Source organism: Erythrolamprus reginae, chromosome 1 (genome assembly GCF_031021105.1).
Source record: "Erythrolamprus reginae isolate rEryReg1 chromosome 1, rEryReg1.hap1, whole genome shotgun sequence".
NCBI classification, from domain to species: domain Eukaryota; kingdom Metazoa; phylum Chordata; class Lepidosauria; order Squamata; family Dipsadidae; genus Erythrolamprus; species Erythrolamprus reginae.
In genome coordinates this window covers 199595359-199617018 of record NC_091950.1, presented here as the reverse complement: position 1 = coordinate 199617018, position 21660 = coordinate 199595359, and positions in this window count along the sequence as shown.

The window sequence follows — 21660 nt, the reverse complement described above, 5'->3', positions numbered from 1 at the left end:
ATTGTCTCTCCATCTCTGTATTTGATTGATCTCTTTTTTTAAGGGAAAATATAAGAGATATTGATGCTGACACAGCTGTTCTTCCTTATTCAAAATATTATGAAGATTCTAGAATCAATAAGATGCAAACTACAAGACTATTTTTATATGTTTGAATATATAAAAGAGTCAAATGTTTGTATATATAAGGGAGTCAGTTTCTTTCCTCCTTAACCTGTAAAAGGACTTGCTTGTAAAGAAAGACAGATTCAAACTTCCACCCTTCCAAATTAGCAGCTATGCTTCTCATCTTACAAGGAACCCTGGGTAGGATTCCCATTAAACATTAAAAGTACTGGAAACATAAAAACTTATTAAAACTATTTAAACTGAACAGATTAAAATGGGTACAGTTAGAACTATGTGTCAAGCCTACAAATCTTTTTTGCAGGTAGTCTCTATTCTGGATAATTTTGTCTCCCAACTGTAATGGCTTTTGTTGATAGATTTATTTTATTTATATGTTGCCCATCTCATTCTGCAAAGTGATATTGGGTAGTTTGCAATTAAACTCACAAGTATAGAAAATATTTAAATCATTAAATACACAGGCAAGCGGAAAAAAGATCATATCAAAAAGATTAACTGGAGCAGCCTCTTGCCAGTTAAGCCAATCACCTCCAACAAGTGCCCCTGTCAAGACCCCAGACTAACTAGCAGAGACAAATTTTTAATACCCTTCTAAAGGCCTCAGACCTCACCTCAGGTAGGAAGATATTCCAGAGAGCAGGAGCCACAGGAGAAGTAACTCTTCTAAATTAGGATGGTGTATTTGTTTATTAAACCTTATTTTGGTGCAACCCAAAATCACCATATTTTTCAGTGTATAAGACGCACCTTTTAACCTCAAAAAGTGCTTTAAAAATTGGGTGCATCTTATATAGTGAATGTTGCTGAGGCTGCCTGGCAGCCTCCGGCGGGAGGCCAGCTGCTCGGCCCCAGGGATGGCTCCAGTAACACCGCACACAGGGGGATTGGCTGTTGCTTCGTCCCTGCCAGCCATACAGTCACTAGAAAGTTGCTCGGGTAGGCCTTTGCCCACGCTCCCTTAGCCGGAGCCACCAGTAACCCTGTGGCCTGTGGCAGGTCCTAGGGAATGGGCTCATCCAGGCTCTGAAGCACAACCGCTGTAATTGTAAATGATTCTATCACTAGCCATTTCTGTGACTAAAGGAAAAACAATTGTCCTCGTGTGTTTGTTTTGTTTGTTTTTTTGAGTTGGGTCTTCAAATCTGGCAAGTTTAAGGCTTGTGGACTTCAATTCTCATTTCTGAGCTAGCATGACTGGTGGGGGAATTCTGGGAATTGAAGTCCAGAAGTCTTGAAGCTGTCATGTTTGAAGTTTGTAAAAAGTATACATGGTTTTAAAAAGTATATATGGTTGTAAAAATATTCTGCTACACTGGTATTTTATTAAACAGTATAATACTACACCATTTGGTTCAGAATACTTTTTTCCTTGTTTTCCTCCTCTAAAATCTAGGTGTGTCTTATACACCAAAATTATGGTATTACAGTGGAACCCCGACATAAGAGCTGCTCTACTTACGAGCAACTCGAGATAAGAGCTGGGAGGGGAGAGATATTTTTGTTCTACTTACAAGCCCAAATTCGAGATACGAGCGCCAAGGAGCTGTCTCCTGAAGCCGAACGCTAACTTCCGCGTTCGGCTTCAGGAGACAGCTGCGAAGCGGCGCGCGTGTTTTAAAAGGTTGCAGCCGGCCTGGGGGGCTCGGGGGGTGCTTGCAGCCGGCCTGGGGGGCTTGCCAGCACCCCCCCGAGCCCCCCAGGCCGGCTGCAACCTTTTAAAACACGCGCGCGGCTTCGCAGCTGTCTCCTGAAGCTGAACGCGGAAGTTAGCTCTTTTTCTTTCTCTCTTTTACCTTCCCTTCCTCTATTTCTTCTTTTCTTTCTCCTTCCCACCTTCTTCCCTCCCTCCCTCCCTTCACTCATTCCTCTCTTACTCTCCCCTTTCATAAGTTTCCTTGCTTCCTTCCTCTGTTCCTGTCCCTTCCCTCTTTCCTTCCTTCCTTCCCACCCTCCGTCCATTCATTCACCCATTCCTCTCTTGATCGCTTAAAGCCGGTCCCTGGTGCAAAAAGGGTTGGGGACCTCTGTCCTACAGGATTGGGTGGCAGAGAAGTTGAACATATATAAATTTAAAAGTTTAAGAAAGTTTACAAGTTAAGTGAAAGAAACTTCATTATTCATTTATATGTACATGTACATTTCTTCATTAAAAACTTGTCTTTCTGCATAATTTAGACTAACTTTGTGAGTTTTTTGAGGGCTGGAACCAATTAAAATTATTTACATTAATTCCTATGGGGAAAAGTCGTTCGAGATAAGAGCTGCTCGACTTAAGAGCCCAGGTCCGGAACGAATTAAACTCGTATCTCGAGGTAGCACTGTACTTTAAAAGTTCAGCTTAAAAAATCCATGTTTTTTTAAAATAAACAATATAAAATATTTTTTTCGAATGCAATATAATGGTACATTTATACTCATCATTAATTAATTGTTTCTGGGAGGTGGGATGAGTAATAAAAATAATGAGTACCAAACATATTTTACCCATAAGGAATAACGTAGTGAGTTACAAGGCAGATGACAGTGACAAAATCTAGTGTATGTGTTGAGTAACAAACAAACAATGAATACAGCACAATTTTTGTGTGTGTCAAAATGCATTGCATACCAATTTTGATGAGTTTCAAAGCAGTTCGGTACCAAGATAACACAAAAGTAGACATGAGGAAATTCCCATTGGGAAAGCCCACTGAGACAGGACTCTGACGTGATTCTGAATTTTAGTGCATTTATATCAGATTCTGCCTGCCTTTTAGATAGTTCTTGCTTTTTTCATAAAATTTGTTTAGCACCATTTCTTCAGTTATGTCACATGTAAACATAGCCTTGAATTCCTGAATGATAATTCATGTAGTTTTTGGTTGCTAGCCAACTAAACCTATGGAAGCAGGTTACACAACTTCCCTGATTTAAATGATAGATAATTTGAACAGTAATTCCCAGGCTGAGAATGGACTTTTTGAGAGAGAATTCATTCTGTGTTGATACATACATAGATTAATTTTTAAGAAAAGAAGAATAAGAAACAAGTACCCACACTCATGCAACACTTATGTCCATGAGGTTACCAGGAATTGAGCTTGACTTAAGACAGATTTTACTTTTTAATGAAATGAATGATTATGTGTATATAAGAACTACCATACACATTTCTTTTAGATATGCTAATTTATGATAGTGGTGGTAATGGTAGAATATTTAGTCTACCTTCCACCTGAAATCTGACATCACATAATATTCCTGCATTGATTGATCCTGCATTTTATTAGGCTGAAAAAACCTTATTGGAGCTAGATGGACATGTAGAAGTTTTCAAGGTTAGCAGCAGATGGCAGTCAACATCTGCTCCAAGTAACAACACAATTTTAATTCTTTTTATTTCAAAAGCCAAAGAATACATCAATATTGAAATACTTTAATTGAAGCTTAAGTATGTTGAATGGAAAATTATATTTCATTTATTGAGAAATATTAGAGTCCTTGAGGAATTGATAAAACCCAGTGATATATTCAAAGGGACAATGCCTGCTTTAACTATTGTTATTCATCCTAGCTCTTGAAATTTTGAATAGAGATGTAAGATGTGATGAAAGTATTGCTGGGGTGAATTTTTTTAAAAAAATAATATAACCTAAGGACATTTGCAAATGATTTGGTTTTAATTCTTTTATAGTAGATGTTAATGGACAAGAACAAAACAAAATGCAGATATAAAAAAATACAAAAGACCCCAAAAATTAGTTATTCAAAATTGTTTTCAGTTTTTAAAAATAATGCATTAATTGCTTATTTGACCCCTATGACAATCATTAAGTGTTGTACCTCATGATTCTTGACAAATGTATCTTTTTCTCTTATGTACACTGAGAGCATATGCACCAAAGACAAATTCCTTGTGTGTGCAATCACACTTGGCCAATAAAGAATTCTATTCTGTTCTGTTCTATTCTATTCTATTCTATTCTACTGTACTCTACTCTACTCTACTCTATTCTAATGAAATATCTTTTGGGCTTTTTGCTCACTTGTCTTTGATTCTCAGATACTCCTTAGACAGGTCTCTGCAATTATCTTCACAAGATTTTTAAGCAATGGTTTGCCATTGCCACCTTCATAGGGCTGAGAGTGAGTGACTGGCCCAAAACCATTCTCCGGCTTTGTGCTTAAAATGGGATTAGATCTCCTGGTTTCTAGTCTGATGCCTCAACTACTACACTAAACTGGCTCTCAAAATACCTGCATATTAAAATGTAATTTTAATGTGATAAGATTTGTACATTATTTCAAAATAAGTATGTAAAGGTTTGGAATTAAATTAAGAAGTATGCACTAAAATGGGAAAAGGTAAATTCATTGTTGGGGAGATGTTGTAGGATAATGATTGTACTATCTAGAATGATTGTTTTTTAAAGCAATACATGTTTTTACAAATGACACACCTTTTAAACAACGGCAAAAGATGTATTTAGATTTATATGGCAAGGAAGAAAACAAGGTTTAAATATAAAATTCTCCAGAATACAAACAAAAGAGGAAGATTAAGATTATCTGATTTTAAATTGTAGTTTGAAGCCTGCTGTTTAGTTTGAATGAAAGAATGGGTGATTCTTGACCAATAAGAGAAATTTAGAACTAGAAGGGAATGACCTGAGATTTGAATGGCATGGTTTTTATGATATGATAAAGTTAATGTAAAGGTAAAGGTAAATATTTCACTGCACAGCTCTATGGGCAGTGGTAATCTCCCTTCCTTAGTCAAGGGCATCAGCATTGCCCAAAGACGCTTCCATGATTATAGGGCCAGCATGGCTAACCTTTACACCGAAGTGGTACCTATTTATCTACTTTCAAACTGCCAGGTGGATGGGAGTTGCGGCAAGTAACGGGAACTCAACCCATCAAGCTGTGCCAGGGTCTCAAACCCAGGTTGAAGATTTAAAAAATACTGTCTTAGAATATTAAATAGATATAAATCCAGGCTGTGCCAGAAAATGCCTTTATTTATTTCAGCACAAGAAGCATTTTATATAAAAAAATAAACAGCAAGGAAAGAAAATAGTTAATGTATCAACATTAGCTAAAGCAGGAACTCAAAGAACTTAAATTAAAATCAAGAGATCAGAGGGATTTAGTTTCTAATAATTTTACTATGCATCAAGTCTTCGGAGAGGGGCGGCATACAAATTTAATAAATTATTATTATTATTATTATTATTATTATTATTATTATTAATTATTAAAAGAAAAATTTAATGTAACTGAAATTGATGATAGCTGAAACTGAAGAACATAAAATGAAATTTGAAATGGAATTATATACAGATGATTAATATATGTAATTGCTAAAATATATAAACTTTTGCTGAGTCTTGAAATTGAAGAATGGGTTAAAGAATTCATGATAAAATGGGCTAAAAATTGTTATAATGTACTGTACTGTACCCCAGTGGGAAAGAATATGATTAAAATGATTAACATTCAAATTGAGTCATAATTTAAGAGAGAAGTTTTATAAAATAATGTATCATTGGTATATGACAAGGATCCCCAACTCCTGGTCTGTGGACCAGTCCCAGAAACCAGTACACAGAAACACGTAAAGCCCCATCTGTGGGATGAACACAAAACCACGCCCCCTCTGTCCACAGAAAAACCTCTCTCCATAGAACTGGCTCCTGGTGCCCAAAAGGTTGGGTACTGCTGGTATATGGCACTGAGAAATTACCTAACGTATATAACTACTTCTAATCAATATTGGAAGTGTGGAAAACATGAAGGATCATTTTACCAGTTCTTGATATTATTGAACTTGAATTCCCAGCCATCCCACTCAGCAAGGATTATGGAGTTACAGTTATAGTTCATCAATTTTCATATTGCCACATTTTTCTCTCGCGTTGAGATAGGACCCCTGTATACATGATTGGGAATATTGCAATATAAAGGAAGGGGGAGTCTGAGGAAATGCATAGCATCTTGTGTATATTTCTAAGATCACTATAGTATTTCCAAAAAATAAATTATTTTGAAATCTGCTTGGAATAGGTAGGTGATACGTAGATAGATAGATAGATAGATAGATAGATAGGTAGGTAGGTAGGTAGATGAGAGACAGACTGGATGGATAGATAGACAGACAGACAGACAGACAGACAGACAGACAGACAGACAGACAGACAGATAACTGCAAGCCCTGGAATTCCCTTTTAACCTTGAATTTGGGGCTGTGATTTATTAGTTCATAGATAAGTTCTTGAATTATATTAGGATTTTATATGAATCAGCACAGTGTGTGGCATTTGATTAACTATGTAACAAATGTTTAGGAAGATGATGAAGAATGACAATTACCCATTTGGGTTATTGCTCAAACTAATTGAAGTTGGCCATGGGCCAATATTTAAACTCATTTTAGCACATTTAAAGCATATGCTGATTCCTTCTTCCTAATATCTAGATTGGGACTCTGCAGATAATAGATGGTTCCATATTAGAGTCATTTACCACTGCTGGGTCATTTATTTTTTCCCCAGTGATCTTGAAGCAGAAATGAATGGAAGGTAGTTTTTTGTTTTTTGATTTGCTATAAATATTAAATATTATCTGGCCCTCTCCTCAAGGTTCTCCTATAATCTTTGAAACAGGCAAATCTTATCAAGTAGCATTCCTCTTGTAGATTCCTCTGTTTTGTTATCAATGTTTGTCTTGAAATCAGTGATGGACTCTCTTAATTGCTCTCTGGGCAATCTTTCTTTGTCACTTCCTCTTTTGGAGGTGGGGGCATGAGGCTTAATTATCAATTTTATTTTTTCTTAATTTTCATAAATATTCTTAAAATTACTAACCAGGAACAAAATAATAGTTTATCCATATTTATAAGCTGTAATAAACAATCAGAAAGCAAACTTAGAGCTATTTTGTTTGAAGGACAGATATAACTTATAGAATGGATTTGGTTGGGAAAGGAGTTTAGTGAAGACTCTACGATGTGCTTGGTCAACATAGCAGGCCAGATGCTCTCCATATGAATTATGACAATTATAACACTTGAAATAGAATGGCAGACCCAAAGATGACCTTTATCTGTTAATTCCAATAGCCAAAGATTTGTCAGGTAATTATTTTCACATAAAATGTTCAGGGAAGTGTCAATTAAGGCATGGCATCTAAATTAGAGGAGGAGGGAAGGTAGAGTTGGCAAATAATGAAATTAGTGTCATGATACAACTATATCCCTTTTTGTACATGTCCATATGCTTAAGGAATGAAACTCAATTCACACTGCTTGGTTTCTTGTTCTTGAATTCTGTGCATGCCTCTGAACTGAGATGTATGAATAATGGATATAAACCCATTCTGACTATGTTGCTCTAGCATAGAAATGTAAAGGTTCTATAGATAGAATTTCCAAAGGGGAGAGGAACATCTTGATGTAATTCCAGCCAATGTAACAGCAACACAGGTGCATGGACAGGTGCATCATCACAGTTGATTTTCTCATTTTTTCTTCTTCTTTCCATCATGTCTACTAATGCAAAATATGCAGGCAGTCCTCCATTTTTTTGGAATAATGACCAATAAAATAAGTAATGTCAGAGAAATCTATATAATCTATATCAGTCATTGGGATCAGAGGTTTAGTCTTCTGAGCTTTTGGACTCACACTGGAGCCCATCCTTAGGGAACTACTTCTCTAATTTTTAAAAAGTTCCCTGAGGATGAGTCCAAAACCTCAGAAGACAAAACCTCTGGTTCCAGTGACCGACCCAGATTGGATCCTGCAACATTATTCTGGGATACACATATTTGCTTTCATTTGTGTTTTAGTTATGTCATACCACATATTTTATATTGCTAGAATGTATAGGGCAGTGATGGAGAACCTATGGCACAGGTGCCACAGGTGGCACGTGGAGCCATATCTGCTGACACATGAGCTGTTGCCCTCGTTCAGCTCCAATGTGCATATGTGTGCCGGCCAACTGATTTTTGGCTGGCACAGAGGCTCTGGGAGGGCATTTTTGGCTTCTAGAGAGCCTCCGGGAGGGACGAGGGAGGGCATTTTTACCCTCCAAGGAAGCCTTTGGAGCCTGGGGAGGGGAAAACATAAGCCTACTGGGCCCACCAGAAGTTGGGAAACAGGCCATTTCCATCCCCAAGAGGGCCTCCGGGGGTGGGAAAGTTATTTTTGCCCTCCCCAGGCATTGAATTATGGGTAAGGGCACTCATGCATATGCGATAGCATGCACACATGCTCTTTCAGCACCTGAGGAAAAAAAGGTTCGCCATCATTGGTACAGGGAAAGAGGATGACAAGATGTTGAATATTTAATTCAGTTGTAGCCGCACATATCTTACAATCCTGTCTAAACTCATGGGGTTTCTAGAGAAAGCAAACTCGAAAAGTGCAGTCCTCTAGAGAAACTTTCCTTTAGGCTATTTACACTTGCCTGGCTGATAATCGCAAGATTTATAAGGAAATAATTTTATTTCTAAATTAAGCAGCAGGCATACTGTGCAATGTAATTTAAAATTGATTTCATTTCTCAGTCTAACTGAAAAGTATTAAGGGTGTCAGATTGATGCATGGTATCTAATCAAAGGGAGAGTATCCTAGTGCAGCTTTGTATCATTAACATTTGAATGTTTTCATATGATAATAAATCCTTGGTGCTTGCAAAGTTCTTTGATATTCCAATGGTAACAATATTACTCCAGCAGCTTCATTGTGATCGTTTTAATGTGTTTTCCTTTTCGGAGCTTGTTTGAAAAGCAAATGACTGCCATTATGAATGCTGCCAGGACAAAAGAAGAAACGTTTTGAGGGTGTTATGGATATTTATGCATTGCTCAATGTATGGGGAAAATAGTCTAAAAGCTGGGAATTTTTTAGTGAAATATGTTTAAGTCACTTGAATGATCTAATATTTATATTTTGATATAAATTAACTGTTTTGGGACAAGAAATATTTTCTTGAAAGATCCTTAAAAATAATTAGGGTTTTGCATCATGTTCAATTAATTTCTCATTAAAGTTTGATGTAGACCAAATACGTGATGCAGAATGAAGCACCAAAATCAAGCTCTGAAAGTTTTGGAAATGATTTGGTGATTCAGATGGGTTTGGACTGGTTGAATTAGGTGCTTAAAAGCAGCTAGATTGAGAAATGGAATCAAGTTCTAATCACAGAAGAAAGGTTCACTGTGGTGTTTGGTAAAGCAGAGATGATGGATGGCTTTTCAAGTGCTGATATGTTAAACGTTTTACCACTTTTTCCATGGTAATGAACACTTGGATGTCAGGAATTGTACCAGCACAACTTCAACTCTTTTGGACAAGGAAACGATGAGAGTTAAATGCCTATATGCATCCTCAATTCCCAAAGAATTTTTTCATAGAGCATATAGCTATCAGGGATAGAAAGATTGCCCATCTATGATGACCTAGTGGAAAATATTCTGCCATTATGGAATATTTTTGTTCGGACTGCAGTACAGCATCTTATAAATTTACAGGGTATTTATGGTCTGTTTGAATACCTGGATGACTAAAATAGCATTGCTCATGCAAAGAAAGAAGGAACTTGTATTGTCAGGATAATCTATTCAATGAAAGAAACAGAAATGGAAAGACAAAGAAAAAAGCAAAGAAAAAGAAAGGGACAAATTCCTTCCCAAAGCTGATGAGTGAACATGCTCAATGACCATGCAATATGGACCAACAGTGAGAAATGGAAAAGAAGTTGCCATTTGTTAGACAGTATGTGCCACATTTTCTCCAGAGGTTTTCAGGACCAATCAGTAAAATGTTTTCCTCCATTCCCCTTTTTCATCAATCTTAGAGGGCAAGTTGGCTGAGAATTCCAGTCATTTAGTGAACCTTCATGACTGAAGATGGACTTGAACTTGGATCTTATTGTCTTATTCAGCATATTCACTGCTATATCATACAAGCTATCACAGAAGATGGGATTTCAGCCTAGCTGGCACTTGAATCAAAATTCCCTACACTATAATGTTATGTTACAGAATCTGATTTTTATATACAAAAAGAGAGAGAGTTATAACATTTTACTGTGGACTTTTTTTTACACTTACAACATGTGATACAACTTCCTCCTCCTCTTTTCTCTCTTTCTTTTTATAGACTTCTTTAAAAAAAATAAAGTTTCAGTATAAGATAAAAATATAGAAAAGACAAAAGTTAGTAAACTAAAATAAAGTGGTAACTTCTGACCTTTTTCAGTGCAGTAAAATAAAAAATAAATAAATCTTCAACCTTTTGGTTTACATTTCCTAACATTTCAAGCCATCTCTATAATAACAAAATCATTTTAATAATCAAAATCTAAAATCAACATTTCTTTTTTTTAGTTTTGAACAAAAGTCCAGAAGCAGTTTCCTAGACAAATTTATCTAGACATTTTTTTCTCTTTAATTACCTAAAACAGTTTTACTATAACATCATCACCTTTACCATCTACTCTTTCATTGTGGGAATTAACATATATAAGAACAAAATCCCAAATTTTCTTTCAATTTCCTTGTCCATCAAACCTAAAAGAAAAAAAAAACTTCTGGTTTTAATTTTAGATTTATTTTAGGAGTCATCTGTATTGGAGTAGGAATCTGGTTCCAGTACTTCTTTGCTTTATCAAAAGTTTCTTTCTTTACAATTGAAATGTGTGGCAGAAGGTTCTACCTATCTCCTAATTAAAAATTTAGAAGACCATTGGGAAACATAGGCTTTTGCTCTACTCTTGCTCTACTCTTACTGGTAATATAAGCATTATCAGATAAACTATCAGATCTAAGTGGGAAATGGACTGAGCACCCCTCCCTGATGACCAATCCACAGTGTTGTTGACCACTTCCTATTATGCACAACAATTTGCACAAAATTTTGTAATTGCAGAAGTAAAAGGCTGGGACTGTTGGGAGAGAGTAGACAGTGGTGCTACTGCCAGCTTAGACTATAATACGAGATAAGAGTAGACAAAGTAGGAGCCTGCAAGGAAATAGGAATTGGAAGAATTGGGGTCGTAACTGAGCCCCCATCTGCTTCTGTTTGCATACTCAGCGGTGTGTGTGTGTGTGTTCCATTTCTTGCCCCTGGGTCTCTCATTCCGCCAGTTCAGTCACTCCAACTTTATTCACTCTATCCAATCCATCCACATCATCACACAAACATACAAGCACATACCACCAAGGACAAAAAAATATAAGTATCAAGCACAGCAAACAGTTAATGAAGGGAAATTCAGGGAAGGCATGGAAGGCATATGTACTAGCCCCCCAAACCAGCATGGGTTTGTCTTTTCTGGAGGGGAAGATTTTCTCCACCTTCAAGACTTTCTGTAGCTGTTTGTCATTCTCTCCCACAATGATGTTGGTCCTGCAATTTTTTGTAACATAGTAACAGGCCTCGGAGGAGTTGGTAGTATAGAAGCCAACAGCAATCCCCTCCCCACCAGCAAAAATGGTGCCCATGTCGGCCAACAACCACCCCCCACGAATTGAAGCTGCCTTCGCTTGAGGAAGCAGTTAAGCAGTTGGAGTTAAGCTTGGATTGCTTACATCATGATAAATAATAAACTAATGAAAATGTTAATAAAACATAATCTATGGATTGAGTGAATGAGAATTGAATGTTTTTAAGCTTTTAGGATGTTTTTTAAGTCTTATAACACTTATTAATTGGATCAAATTGTTTTATTATGTATTCTATGTTTGTTGTGAGCCGCTCCGAGTCCACGGAGAAGGGCGGCATACAAATCCAATAAATAAATAAATAAATAAACAAACAAACAAACAAGACAATGATGGCAAACCTTTTTTTCCTCGGGTGCCAAAAGCGTGTGGGCGTGCACTATCACACATGCGTGAGTGCCCATACCCATAATTCAATAACTGGGGAGGGGTAAAAACAGCTTCCCCCACCCCCAGAGGCCATGTTTCCCAACTTTTGGTGGATTGTGTTTTGCCTTCCCCAGGCTTCCCTGGAGCCAGGGGAAAGTAAAAACGCCCTCCCCTATTCCCCCTGACGTTCTTTGGAAGCCAAAAATGCCCTCCCAGAGCCTCTGTGCAAGCCAAAATCAGCTGGCCAGCACTCACATGCATGTTGGACCTGAGGTAGGGCAACGGCTCACATGCCAGCAGATATGGCTCTGCATGCCACCTGTGGCACCCATGCCATAGGTTCGCCATCACTGCTCTAAGACATCCCTTCTCCTTTGCTTAATTAAGGTTTAAAGTTTCTGAAACTGTAGATCACTTTTCAAAATAATGTGTTGTGAAACATTCCCAAAGAACACACACCCTTATTGATCATTAAATGAATATATATAGCATTTTTATAAAGTGGAAATGAAGTTATTTAAACCAAAAGGATATGTTCTCTTTTAAAAAAAATCTTTGTAGATAATAGCTTAACTCCCCATCTTAGATATTGAAGTGAAATTCACAACCCATATCTGAGCTTTTTTTCCTCCTGCTCAAATCCAAGTCTTTATGTTTCAAATGGGCAAGAGTAATCACCAGCTGTGTGTTCTGCTTTAAAAGAATTTATTCAGTTAGAGTAATGTGTCTTATTTTAAAAACACCAATTGTAACTTTCATAGCAGCCTTTTCTTTTTGTTCATTTTTAGTCAGTAACATTGCTATGCCTGGGCAGTTTTCCATCGCAATCTCAAGTGTACCCTCACCATGATTTAGAATATACATTTTATTTTTAATTTCCTGGGTTATTATGATCCTGTTGACACTTTGACCTTTTAGAATAGTACCTTCTTAAACATTCCATATGTATTTTCCTATCATCGTTCCCAGTTGGTTTAGCAGAGGAAAAAATTACTTTTCTTCCCTTCATGCCCAAAAGAGGATATATTTTTTGGATTCTTACACATCAAATTATATGCCGCCCCGAGTTTGCGGAGAGGGGCGGCATATAAATCCAATAAACCTAACCAAATGTAGGACTTCACTTTTGGTGATACAGCAGCTGATGAAAAAATCATCTTTTTTTTCAGCATGTAATCACCATCCAGTAGTCTAGGAAAACCCAAGAGAATACATATATAAGAGTAAAACATAACAAAAACCTCAAACCTCCTTCTCCGCCATTTTATAACATGAAAATGAAGGCAGAGAAAAAGCTGTACAATTCCCAAAGCCGTGTGAGAACAAGGTACAGAAATGAAACCTGTGTTGCAGAACAAAATAAACCAGAATCAGATTTTAGTGTAACGTTACTTTAGGGGGGGGGAGCGCAAAGGGCTTGTTTTTTCTGAAATTGATTGAACATGGAATGAACACTTACCGTCATACACTGAACTTGATGTTAGTGTTCCTGTTAGCATTTTAGCAGTTCTTGCCAACAACGTACATCTGTTTCTTCCTAAATAATTTCTACTTTATTCTAGAAAGTGTGTTTACAGTCTCAGTCCTTAGTTTATGAAGGTTCTTCAGGCTGTTTAGAGTTTAAAGCAGCTCTTTTCTTTATGAGCTATTGACATCCCTGTGTGTGGCCCTTTCATTAATCGTTTCTTGAACTCTTTTTCCTTTCAGCTACCAGCGTTAATGAAATCAGACCTTTAATTGCACAATTCCTCAGGGCGGCCATAACTATCCACCTTTCCAATTTGCTTGTCATCTGTTTTATTCCTATACTTGAACCAGAGCAAAAACCATGTTTCATTTTTTTAAAATCACATTTGTGCAAAGATAAAATGGGAGTTTAAAATAAATGAAAGGAAACAAAAAAAATTGCTGTTTACGGAGGCGATGCATAATAATGGCACTGCAGCAGGGAAATAAATGGCAAGCGATGGAGCAAGGCAAAGCTGTGGAGATCACACCATCTCCTGCTTACACTAGCTACTGCAAAAACACTGTGATCAACCAACATGGGTAGTCTAGAGATGGGTTCCACCCAGTTCAGACTGGTTCACCCGAACCAGTAGCAAACAGCTGATGATGTCACTATGACATTACGGAACCGATGCTGATCTGTGAGCACCACTATTTTGGGGGGAGGATTTTTTTGGAATTTTTAATTTTTTCCCCAGTTTTTTTTCCTTCTGTGCATGTGCAGATGCCAAGTTTCCAGCACCATGCATGCATCACCATCTTGGTTTTGGCTTTTTTTGGTGGAGAAATATTTTTATTTTTTCAGCATTGCGCATGCGCATGAATGCACCCATGAGTCATGGCAATGCAGTGCTGGAGGAAGCAAACTGGCAGCGAGGTAAGTTAGAACCCACCCCTGGTAGTCTAACATTTCAATCTGGCTGCCTGTAGTCAGAGGAGAAAAGAAAAAATAAAGTTGGGAAATACAGAAATTCGAATGGCTGGGCTATAATATCATGTGCATTTTTTTGTGTAATAACTAAATGAATGAAAAACAAAATAACTCCCTTTGGAACAATACATACAAAGACAATATGAAAATCTATAACTCATTAAAACAAGACAGTCCAAAGAAAAAACAAGAAAGAACTGAGATACAACGTAGCACATTTCTAAAGACACCACACACACACACACACACACACACACACATTATTTATTTATTTATTTGATTTTTTTTTTTTTAATGCCACCCTCCTCCTTAGACTCAGGGCGGCTTACAACGTGTTAGCAATTAAAGTAATGAGCTTTTCCATTTCTGTACAAATTACCTTTAAAGTTCACAATTCATCTCAGATTTTATCAATCACTTCGTAGGGAGATCAATCCCCAAATGATTCCTGCTTTAGATCCTTATTTTATGTTCCATTCAATATAGCACTCTCTCCACTGCACCACCTTGGCTCTTATACATATACACATACATACATACATACATACATACATACATACATACATACATACATACATTACATACATGAATGAATAATAAAACGACTGTAATAATACACAAATACACCATCAACTAAACAATGCTGTTTGGCGGGAGCCAGGGGAAGAGCCTTCTCTGTGGCGGCCCCGACCCTCTGGAACCAGCTCCCCCCAGAAATTAGAACTGCCCCCACCCTCCTCGCCTTTTGTAAACTCCTTAAAACCCACCTTTGCCGTCAGACATGGGGGAATTGAAACATCTCCCCAGGGCCTATACAGTTTATGTATGGTATGCTTGTGTGTATGTTTGCTTTTAATAATGGGGCTTTTAGTGTTTCTTTTAAATTATTAGATTTGTTATATATTGTTTATTATTGCTGTGAGCCACCCCGAGTCTACGGAGAGGGGCGGCATACAAATCTAATAAATAAATAATTAAATAATTAAATATATATATATATAGGCACTTGGCCAAAAAGTCAAGATTAACTAGAGTGGAGACTGATTTCCTATGATTTCATGAAAACATATGTTATAATATGGAAACCACTGTCTTTCTGAGATACTTTCCCCTAACCTACCAATATAGACTACAGTACAGTAATTTTTTGTCCTCTCTCTTCCAAGTAATAATCAGGAATAATTATGCTTAGCTTCTGGGAATCTCCCAAGGTCAAAAGTCCAAGCCCATAACTGGGGAAGTAAGTGATAAATGAATTGGAAATATGGAAGCAGATTATATGTAATGGAACAGAAAATAAGCATCTAAAGCAGGAATCATTTGGGGATTGATCTCCCCATGAAGTGATTGATAAAACCTGAGATGAATTGTGAACTTTTAAGGTAATTGGTACAGAAATGGAAAAGCTCATTACTTTAATTGCTTTTTCTGTGCAGCAGCTCAGTTCTCATTTAAGCAAGCAAATAAATGGAACAAGTGCCTTGTTGATTCTTGTTGGCTGCCTATAGTGTGTCCCTGAAAAATCTGCATTTCGGGTAGTACTTACGTCTAATTATTTACAAGGGCAGCGCCGGACTTACCCGGCAGGCAGGCTTTGCTGGAGGGACCGGGAGACACGGTCCCTCATGGCGGCCGCCATTTTGGATCCCGGGCGAAGTCTCGCGATGCGAGACTTCGCTCGGGAGATCGGGGCCTGATTGGCCAAGGCCCTGATTGGTCCGGGCGGGGCCTGCTTGCCCTATATAAGGGCGAGCAGGCCCGAGGCTCTTCCTTTTCGCCCGGACCGAGCTACTGAGCAGACGTTCGTTCGTCTGCTCCGGCGGCCATTTTAGGTGGCGACCTCGTGCGAGGCGCCATTTTGTGGCCTGTGGTCAAAGCGAAGAGCCTTTCTCAATAGCAGAGCCAGCATCGGCTGGACTCCGCTCCGGTTTGGAGCCTCATTGCCTGTTTGGGGGTGGTGGGGGGTGCTGCCTTTGGGAGGCCCCGCGGGCTTGCGTTATTCTCAGGGTGGCTTGTGGCCTGGGATAAAGGCCTGGTGTCGGGCCTTGTGGCCCACGGGGAGGAGGGATTAACCTCCTGAGGGGGTTTTTGTTCTGCGGAGGCCTGCTGCTTCAGGTAGGCCTTTGCCAACGCGGGGCAGGGTCCGTTGGTGGCTTTGTTCTGCCCTATCCCTCCTTGTTAAAGTAGGTTTGTTCTTACTGTAATGGCCCCTAAGAAGCGGCCAGCTAAGGCCCTCCCGGCCCAACCAGTGGTGCGGCCCAGGAGGGCTGCCAGGCCGTCTGCCCGGGCTCGGGCGGCGGCAGAGGGGCCCCCGGGGGGGATCCCGGTGGGGGTGGTGGTTGGGTTTATACCCACAGTCCCTCAACCCGCGGTGTCCCCTTCTCTCTCCTGGGCCAGGGTACTGGAGCGGCTCGATGAGTTGGAGAGGTGGCGGTCGGGGGCAGGCCCGGAGGGGCTTTCCTCGGCTGCCACCGCAGCATGGGGCGCAGACCCTGAAGAGGAGTCGGCCCCAGCAGGGCAAGTGGCCCACGAAGTTCAGATGGCGGGCACCGGACAGGCGGGCAACATCGGGCAGACGGGCCATGCTGGACAGATGGCCCAGCCTGGGCAATGGTCATCGTTCCAGGGCCCAACCAGGATGGGCCCACCGTGGATGTCGTCTACCCCTTACGGGGCAGGTGAGGTTGCACCACATGCAGGCACATCTCCGCTCCTGCCCATACAGGGTCCCGGGTTCATCCCGCCAGCTTTGGGGGGTGGCAACAGCTTCACGGGGGCTGCTGCAGGCACCTGTGGTCAGGTCTGGTCTCCGCCAGCTCCGCCTGTGGGGGCGCTGGGGGTACCTGTCCCACCTGGGGCGGGGGTGGGGGGTTGGATTCCTCCCCCACCGGCCATTATGCCACCGGTCCCATTCATGTATCCACCGGGGCTTGGGGTGCTGGGCTCGGGGGCCACCACGGTGTGGGACCCGTTCGCCAGCATCAAGCCTGGGGCCATCCCTTGTGGGTTGCCCGCCACACCTTTAGGGTACCATCTGCACCCGTCAGTTAAGGAGGCAATCTGGCGGGGGGAGTACGTTGATTTGTTCTCCATCTTGAACAGGGAGGTCCCTAAACAGGACAAGGAGGTGGTCCCTGGGGAGAAGGTGAAAAAGACAAAGGTCACGAAATGCTTCAGCTCGTGGCTGTATGCCTTTCTGACCTTTGCGTCGGTGGTCATTCAGAGGCAGCCGGGGAGGGCCGCTGCCTTGCTGAAGTACATCGACCTTATAGCTAGGGCCCATTTCGAATATGGGGGCACCATATGGAGGCATTACGACAAGGGTTTCCGTATGCATATTGCCCATGACCCCTACTTGCCTTGGGATATGGTGGTTCCGGACCTGTGGTTCCAGGCCACGCATATGTCAGGGAAGGAGGGCTGTGATAGGACCGATAGCGGTCACTTTATGGAGGAGGAGCCAGCGACGCCCGCGCCGGCCAAGGCCGTTGCGGGTGTGGTTGGTAAAGGGGCCTCTCTAGTGTGCCACGAATTTGCGGCAAAGGGGGCATGTTTTCGCCCCATTTGCCGGTTTCGTCACGCCTGCGGAAGTTGTGGGGGAAACCATTCCGCAGCCGTGTGCCCCCGCCCCAAGGAGGGGATTGAAAAGAAAGGCTCGGGTCCCCCAAAGCCTCCCCCACCTGCTGGGGGAAAAGGGGCCCAGCCCAATTAATTTAGTGGTGCTTGAGGGTTGGTTGGGTGACTACCACCCTCGCTCGAGAGCGGCCGCTCTCTTGCTAGGTTTTTCAGAGGGATTTAGGATCCCTTATCAGGGTGTTCGGAAGGCCTTCATGTCTGACAACCTTAGGTCGGTTGTTGGTCATGAAGACATTGTTAGGGAGAAGATTGGGAAGGAGGTTGCCGAAGGCAGGGTCCTTGGGCCCTTCTCGGAGCCGCCCTTCCCGAATCTTCGTGTGTCTCCCTTAGGTGTGGTCCCCAAAAAGGCGAGTGGTGAATTTAGGTTGATTCACCATTTGTCTTTTCCAAAAGGGGAGTCAGTGAATGATTTCATTCCTGACGAGTTGTGTTCAGTCCGGTATGCATCCTTTGATGCAGCCGTGACTATGGTTAGGAAGTGTGGGGTGGGAGCCCTTATGGGTAAATGCGACATTAAGTCTGCATTCCGGCTCCTCCCCATACACCCAGACGACTTTGAGCTGTTGGGCTTCCATTTCGAGGGGGGCTATTACGTGGACAGAGCTTTGCCCATGGGGTGCTCTGTCTCGTGCTCTCTTTTTGAGAGTTTTAGCACCTTCTTGGAGTGGGCGCTCAGGAGGCAAAGTGGTCTGGGTACGGTCGTTCACTACCTTGATGATTTCCTGTTGGCGGGGCCTGCGCATTCAGAGCAATGTTTTGCTTTGATGCGGGACTTCGAAGCCCTTTGTGCTCAATTAGGGGTGCCTTTGGCCTCTGAGAAGACCGAAGGCCCCGCCACCAGGATTACCTTTCTGGGTATTGAATTGGACTCAGAGGAGCAATCTTCCAGATTGCCCCTAGAGAAGTTGGTTAAGATTAAGCGGAAGCTTGATGAGGTCCTGGGCTGCCGGAAGGTGACCCTACGGCAGCTTCAGGAATTGGCAGGCATTCTTAATTTTGCCTGTCGGGTAGTTGTTCCTGGAAGGGCTTTTTCCAGGAGGTTGTATGATGCGATGAAGGGGCTCCGTTTGCCCCATCATCGTACCCGCCTTTGCGCTGGGGTCAGGGCTGACCTCGGCGTGTGGCGGGATTTTTTGGATAGATTTAACGGGTTGTCTTTCTGGAGGCACGAGCTTCTGTTGGAAGCTGAGTTGCAGCTCTGCTCTGACGCCGCGGGGACTTGTGGTTTCGGGGTAGTGTTAGGTGACCAGTGGTGCTGGTCGGCATGGCCTCCGGAATGGAGTGCCTCTTCGTTGGTTAAGGACCTTACGTTCCTGGAGCTCTTCCCCTTAATAGTGGCCTTAGAGCTTTGGGGGGAGCAGTTTAGGGACAAGACCGTGCACTTTTGGTGTGACAACCTAGCGGTTGTCCATGTGGTGAATGCCCTGTCCTCGAAGAGCGACAGGGTCATGCGGCTTGTCCGCCATTTTGTGCACGGGTCCTTGTCTCTAAACGCATTGTTTTTGGCTAAGCATGTCCCCGGGTTAGATAACGGGGTTGCGGACGCCTTGTCCCGTGGTCAGTTGTCCAGGTTTCGGACCCTGGCCCCGTGGGCCCGAGAATTGCCAGAAGTGTTCCCCAGCCACCTCTGGAGTCTGGGAGGGATCCAGAGTGGTGGAGAGTCGCGGCATCCCGGGCAATCCCCTTGTCTGTAACGCCCGGCACCCTTGGGGCATACCAGCGTGCGGGTAAGGAGTTTGGGGATTTCAGGCAGGGCAGGGGTTACCAGCTTAGCTGGCCCGTCCCTGTATAGCGCCTGGCCGGGTTCTGCGTCCAGCTTGGGCTGCGTGGCCTGTCAGTTAGGACGCTCCGGTCCTGGTTAGCCGGCCTCGCCTTTCTGTCCAAGGCGGGGGGTTTGCTGCTTGTTTCGGGTGACTTTGCATCCGGCAGGTGCTGGAGGGCTGTATGGGGAGCGAGCGGGGGCCCCTGGTGACACTCGTCAGGCTCTGACGGTGGAGCAGCTGTCTTTAATCAACGTGGTTTTTGGCAGTCTGTGTTCCTCATTGTAAGAGGCCCGTTTTTTTGGGGCAGCGACTGGTGTTATGCTTGGGGCCCTTGGGGTCAGCGAGGCCTGGCCTCATCTCAGGCTGGCAATTCGCTCCGTGCCTTCCAGCACGCTGATCTGGCCGTTAGACAAGGGGGGGTCCCTTGTGGTAAGGCGGTCTAAGTCAGATCAGCTACGCAGAGGGGTTACCATCTACCTTAGTGCGGCCGCCGACCAATTGGTGTGTACGGTGGCCGCCCTACAGCTTTGGTGTTTTCTGCGGGGATCAGGTCTGGGGTACCCGTCTAGGCATTGGGACGGTACCCCTTCTGACCCGTTTATACTTTTGTGCGTTAGTACCCAGGGCAATGGCCCAGGTGGGCACGGATCCCGCCGGTTATGGAACGCGTTCGTTCCGTATCGGCGCCGCCACTAGCACGGCACTTTCTGGTTTCCCGGCCCACTGGATTCGGGTGATCAGCCGCTGGCGGTCAGCGGCATATTTGGGTTATGTTAGGCCCGCTGAGGATCCTAGGCAGGGCTTAGGCTAGGTGACCTCTCTGCGTGTGTTTCCTCTTGCAGGTCCCCAGGCTGACGTGACACCGACGGCGCTGCTGGGTGGCCACAGCATGATTTGCTGGGCCGGCCGCCTGGCGGCCAGGAGCGCTGTCGGGACCCAGCCGTCCCTGGGGCGGTGGGTCAGGGTTGCCTGGATGGGCCGGAGAGGTATGCGGTGGGAGGGTCTCCTACCGGTGTGGCTGGGCGGTCAGCTTTTGGTGGCTGCGCCCGGCAATATGGGGGGCGGCTCCTGGAGTTGCGCCCAAAGGGGTCTGGGTGGGCAGCGTCCTGTGGCCGCACCCAGGTGGCTGGTATTGCACTTAGGTGGCAATGACCTGTGCATACTGGGAGGCCTGGCGCTGCTCATCCAGGCACTCGGAGACCTGCGAAGGCTTCGTGAGGTCTGGCCCACCACGCAAGTGGTGTGGTCAGAAATATTACCTAGGCTTGTGTGGAGGGATGCCTCTTCTCTTAGGGCCATTCACCGGGCTAGGCGGCGGGTGAATAGGGCTATGGGTAAAACGGTTAGAGAATTGGGTGGAGTGGTAGTACCTCATCCCCTTATATCAATAGATAAGCCATGGCTCTACCGTGATGATGGCGTTCACCTGTCTGACCAGGGGAACGCCATCTTCTTACAGGACCTGCAGCGGTCTCTGCGTGAGCTGGCGCAGCTAGAGGGGGGAGTCGGGGGGCCAAGATAGAGATCTGACCCCCGCTCCTGTGGCAGGTTAGGGGCGGAAAATTGGGTGGTTTAGCAACCGCGCGTTCTCCCTTGGGCATCTTTGGGGATGATTGACAGGTTCTCCGCAAGCTCATGGAGGGAGTTTCTGCCTGAGCAGCTGGGGGGAACCTGTCTTTGGGTCCTACACCTTTAATTCCCCGATTCGGGTTAGCCGGTGGGACCCCCCTCATGCACAGCATGGCAGAAAAGGTCACAGGTGACGGCCTGGCCCTCACCTGGACCTTGCATCGAGATACGCCCATGAGTTGCCCAGGAATGTTTGCTGGCATA